Below are 6,053 nucleotides of genomic sequence, written 5' to 3'. Positions count from 1 at the left end.
TCCTTTGGTGCTCAAGGCCTCCACAGCAAAATCAGTCTCAAAGTAGACTTTTACAGTCTAGAGTTCAAGGTTGATGAGACACTTGCGTCTCACATCAACACCATGAAGAGCTTGATGGCCCAGCTTGAAGCCATCAATGAACCAGTCAAGGAGAGTGATGCCATAGCCATCCTCCTAAAGTCAATGCCATCTGAGTATGATACACTCATGCCGACCTTAAAGTACATGCATGATCCCACTTTGGAGGGGATAGAGAATGTTCTCTTGGAAGAAGAGAAGAAGTTAAAAGGTAGGGCCATTGATCTTATCTCAACCCAGGCATACCTTGTTCAAAAGCAAGCCGGCAAACCACTCCAATGTACACATTGTGGAAGGACAGGTCATCTTCTCAAGAATTGCTACTACAAAGACAAGCCAAAGTGACAAATGTGGAAAGCCAGGTCACCTTGCCGACAAATGCTACACCAACCAGGCAAATATGGCAAGCACTTCGAATGATTCCGAAGAAGTAATTCAAGCATGTAACAATGTTACTACCTCTTTTGATGAAGCGGTAGATGCAGATTGGGCTTTCTAAAGCCAACAATGTTTATGCCCTCTCTTACCAAAATGTTTATGTATGGACACCTCTAACCACCGATGATGTAGGTTATGTGTTATTTTTATGATGCCCACAATATCTCTTAGTAGGCCATGTAGCCCTCAAGGGGGGATTGATGGGGAGTTGGGTCTCCATGACCAACAAATGATGATGATGCCCATGGATATGATGATGATGATGCTATGATGATGATGGGGTATGGGAGAGGAATGTTTTCATGTCATGCTATTTTCTTTTCACAATGTAGAAGCCATGCTCCCTATGAGCTATGCTAACTTCTTTTATGTACTGTAGAGCTATACTCCTTATGAGTTAAGCTTCTTTTCTTTCATGTAATGTTTAGATCAAGGGAGGGCAATATACCATGCCATGATCAAGGGAGGGTGTTGGAATATGTGATCAATGTCATGGCCTAAGGTTAAGGCACACAATGAAATGTAAAAGGACCATGTAATATGAAGAGAATGAAGGGTAAACCCCCACTTGGAAGAGGCGAGTTTCAGAAGATGCTCTGGAGGCTATATTCTAGGGAGCCTTGTGGGGGGAGATGGCCTTCGATGCCCTTGATGATATGTAAGCAATGATGTCACTCAACCTTGTACACTTTGGCTATAAAATGATGGCCCTCCTAATGAGAAATAGATGAACTTCTATGCTATGTGAAGCTCCTCATTATGCTGCCATTTTGTTCCCTTAATCCTTGATTAAGTGCTAGTTAATTACCTTTTTGCTCATGTGACCACCATGGCTTATCTTGAACCACCATAGCTCATTTATCATCCCTTGCTCACATTAAGCTTGCATTATCACTCATTATGCTTTTACCAACACTCAAGGCACATGATTGGCACATGATATTATAGTTATATAAATATTTGCTTATTCATTTTCTCTTTATTGTACATAATTTTTAGGCTTATATACTAACTTCCATTTTTTTCTATGCATAGTTTATTCTTATAATTGCTATAGTTAGTTATGGAGACAAGAACATGAGAGAGGCTATTTACAAAATGGGAAGCTTGATGAGGTATGAATCTTCTCTTCAATTCACTAGCTACGTTATATTTCATATTTGGTATTCTTATGTGCTCACAAGTTATGTATAATAAATAGTATACATGATTACTATGTATGTAGGTACATATCCTTAAAGGAGATAGATCCTACATCCATTGAGATGGCTCGTATCAATGCTATAGGCAATGTATATGATCGAGGGGACAACTTTCCTAGAACAATTATCACTAGCCAATTGCATCTTGCAGTGCATTTGGTCGATGAAGTGGCACTTTATGGTGTTGTTCATGTTTGATGATGTTTTATCTTGAAAGGTTCATGAAAATCTTAAAGGACTTTGTGAGACAAAGAGCAAGGCTAGAAGCAAGCATGGCAGAGGGATGATTGATGCAAGAGTCTCTTTTGTATATCTCAAAACATCTATCTTGCAAAGATCCTTCCATGCCACAATTGTGGAGCAATGAGGAGGATGACCAACTAATCAGTAATGTGCCACAAGGAAAAGGAAGGCAACAAAGACTGGATGAAGCATTACGCTAAAAGGTGAATACATTCTACATTCTAAATAGTCCCATCATGGAGAAGTGGATTGGGAGATACAAGGATGCAATCAATAAAACAGGCCATCACTATATACAAGAAAAAGCGACCATAGGCATGTTTATAGATGTGTTTTGACAATGTGCTTTAAAATGTTACCGATGTATCTATAATTGCATCTAAAATCATGTCTACAAACACACGTCTATATGCGCATCTATAAATGCATCTATACTGATATAAACGTGCTTATAGACACACTTATAGATGCGCATATAGATGTGTAAATAGACACCTTTATAGCTTGTGTTATAGACACGCTCTGGAATTTAAAAAAATATTCGAGAGAGCTGCTTGTACATTAAAAGATGAATTTCCATGATAATTTAGAAAAGATGGATTTGAATTAAATTCTAATGTCAAAAGATGAATCTCCATCATAATTATACCTAATGAATTAAGGTTGAGAATTTATGTGGGAAAAAGAAAATCTTGGATAATTGAATTGGAAAAATCACTAAATGGATATTTACCCAAAAACTAGATGTTTAGTTGAAAGGAATCCTGGTAGAACTAAACTAAATGAATTTAGTTAGAATACATGAGGTCGAAAAAAATAACCTAATTGTCCTTCTCTCGAACTAAATCGGACAAAAACTTCGTGAGTGACCAATTCCAATTACTAAATCCAAAGAATAGACTACCAGAACTAATCTAGTTTTTCCCTAACCAATCTCACCAAGAATCTAGTTGGATAAATGGATAAAATGACGGGTAGGTTACCCTCATGAGAGATCAAGGATCCTCATTATTGAAACTGGGAATTATTGAAAAAAGGGTCTTTGGAACCAATCTCAAACTGGAATCTCACTTGCATTGGAAACTCTGTTTTTCATTCAAAGCACTGTTTTACGCTAGAATGTTGGTGGAGGAAGCATTTGGCTTATGTTTTTCTAAAGGAGGTTCGTTGTGGAACAGCTGGCACCATGGGGAGTCATCAACAAGGGACGTCGCCCCCGCGGCAAAGCCTGCCGAGGTCTTGACCAGCCTCGGTACAGTTAAAATGGTACGCTTCCGGTACGATGGGCGAGGGCCGACGAAGCGGTCCCTAAGTGAAGTGCTAGGACACCTAAGGAGGATTCTAGAGGGTTCTGACCAGGCGATGCATGGGCTCACGATTGCTAGGACACCTAGGCGTACGTCGAGAAAGATATCTGATGGGAAAAAAGAAAAGGAATTTGGGAACAAAAAATTGATACTGGATCTCGTTGGTTGGCTAGTTGGTCTTCAATGGAGAGTTCAAATGATGCATTTTTGTAATACAATGGACTTGGAATTTTAGAAAATGATGATCGAAAATATTATGATTTTATTCAAGGATTGTCTTAAAGCCAGTCGAGTATGTTATAAATGGCAATTTCATATTGGGTGTGTATGTGGTGTTCCTATTTGATTTTTGTATGAATCGCTGGCTAGGGGGCCTGGGAATTCTCTTCCTTGGTACGCGGGCAAAAAACCCAATCAAATCTTTATAAAGGAATCCCACCAATTCAGTGGGTCGGCGGGTGGTTAGCTAACCCATGGGCGGAATGGGGTTAGGCTGGATCGGAGGATTCCTGAGAAACAACTAGATACGATTAGTTACGTTAACCAGTTTAAATCCTGAGAAGACCTTGTTCTGTGGAAATGGATCATCGACTGTGCCTCAAATGAGGAAAAAAGTGGTGATTCCATGGACAAAGTGCAAGTCTCTTCTTGATCTGACCATGTGACTTCAGGCTTGGTCAAATCAGTTTAATTTAGTCAAGACTTGACTTGTTAGAGTAATCTCTAGTTAAAAGATTTTTCACCTTCCTGGCGGAATCGCCCGTGCCTTCCGGGCGAGGGGAGTCTTCTGGGCCCGATCTCGGAGGGACCGCCCCCCGGGCTAGCCTCTCGTCCTGGACATCCGGGTGCAAGGCCCCAACAAGTGTGTAGGACCCCCGCCCGCGTGGGAGGTCGATGCCGCTTCCGCCGTCGCCGTCGGCGGGGCAGGAGCCCTGGACCGAGCGGGCGGGGACATCACAGCTAGTATCAGAGCCTTGTTGAAAGCTAATAAGGATAAACAAATTCTTATTAGAAATTGATAATAAAAACTCAGAAAAAGCATTTTTCATAATGTATTTTCATTCCGTAAGCTTTTTTAATGAAAATTTTTTTAATCAAAGAAATTGCTTTTATAGATGGAAGTTCCATATTTATCTGGTATTCCCGACCTCACCCAGTCTCAAGATATGACTGCGTTCACCTTTGAGCATGTCATCTCTTCTGCTTCAACTCAAAAAAACCGAGCGCAAGACTCGCATGCCATTTCGAGGATTTATATTTTCCTGACCTAGTGGAGAGACGACAGCATAAGTGGTTTGTAGGGCAGTATGTCCACGCCTCTTGCGATTGGCATACAATGCTGAGGTAGAACCTCTCATTGGCAATGATTCTGTTAGAGCTGAAAATGGTGCGTGGTGTCATTCTATATCATTCAACGCCTTGAAATTTCAGACTTTCATGCCAAGTCTACAAACTCATTAGTTGCTTTATTCCTAAGGAGAAGATAATAGCTCCCTTGTCAGTAAGCGAAGGTTTGTATCACGGAATGGCTATGGCCCAGTATCGTCATCTTATGTGTCTCCCAAGGAGATTTTGAATTCTGGAGCCAAGCTGCTCTATGTACATATTGTAACTTTTATATAAATAAAGAAATGTTTTCTGGAGAAAAATTCCCTGTTGTATAAGTGGTTGTTTATGGACAAACTGTTAAAGAAAAATCTATTATCAAACATATTTCATAGATCTCCAACAAGATCATTGTCTTGTCTAAGAAATTGTTTTTCGAACCTCTTAAGTCTTAGGATCTCGTGAACGATATCAAAATAAAAATTTAATAATATATAATTTTTGGGAGAATCATGAGACGAGGAAACCGTGGCCGTAGCCAGACCCTCTCTCTGAAGATGATGAGCTTGACCGTGATGTTCGGAAGGCTCTTCATAGGACTCAGCCCAAGACCCTTCAAAGGAGAAGGGGAGAGCCTGGGTGAGGCTGTGGAGAAATGGGTGGAAGCTATGGAAGAATATTTTGATGTCAGAGGAGACTACAATGAGCGGAGCAAAATGGCTCTTGCCAGGCTGAAAATAGTGGAAACAGCCAGGGTGGCATGTAGGAACCACTGTGACACCAACCATCTGGATAGAAATACTCAGTCCTGGAACGACCTTAAAACCTATTTGAGAAAGAGATTTTTTCCCCCTGGATTTTTGGAAACCAAAACGAACAAATTCTTAGAGCTAAAGCAAGGGAGCAAGACCATGGAAGAATATCACTAGGCCTTTGCTCTTCTACTCAAATATTCACCACCTCTAGATGAAGAGCAACTCATGGCCAGGTTCATTCGAGGAATGAGAATGAACCCTTGGATACACTGGTCAAAAATGCCAAGCCAGTGTCCATGGCGGCAGAAGCTGTCAGAATGGCAAAGGACTTTTCCAAAGCCTTCATCGTAAAAGTCCTACCAAAGCCAGCTCCCTCAGGAAGTTCTTCCAACTTTCCGCCTCCAAAGAGACACCAAGGTCCGAACCAGAATGTGGAGACGGGAAGCTTCAGAAATGAAGGAAGACCTTTCCCCCGAAGTACATTCTCAGGAACTCCGGCTCTCTCTAGACAAATGCTTGATGACATGGACCAGCAGATGCAATCAATCCGTAAAGATATAAAATCAGCCCAAGACAGGCAAAAGCAGTATGCAGATAAAAAGAGACCTAAGAGAGAGTTTGAAGAATCAGATATGGTATTCATTCGAGTATGACCAAAAAGAAGTTCCTTATCCTTAGGGAAGTACAAAAAGCTCTCTCCCAGA

This window comes from Cibotium barometz, chromosome 4 (genome assembly GCF_041138505.1).
Source record: "Cibotium barometz isolate CiBa-2024 chromosome 4, ASM4113850v1, whole genome shotgun sequence".
Lineage (NCBI taxonomy): Eukaryota > Viridiplantae > Streptophyta > Polypodiopsida > Cyatheales > Cibotiaceae > Cibotium > Cibotium barometz.
The sequence above is the reverse complement of the archived record's forward strand: the minus strand, read 5'-3'. Positions refer to the sequence as shown.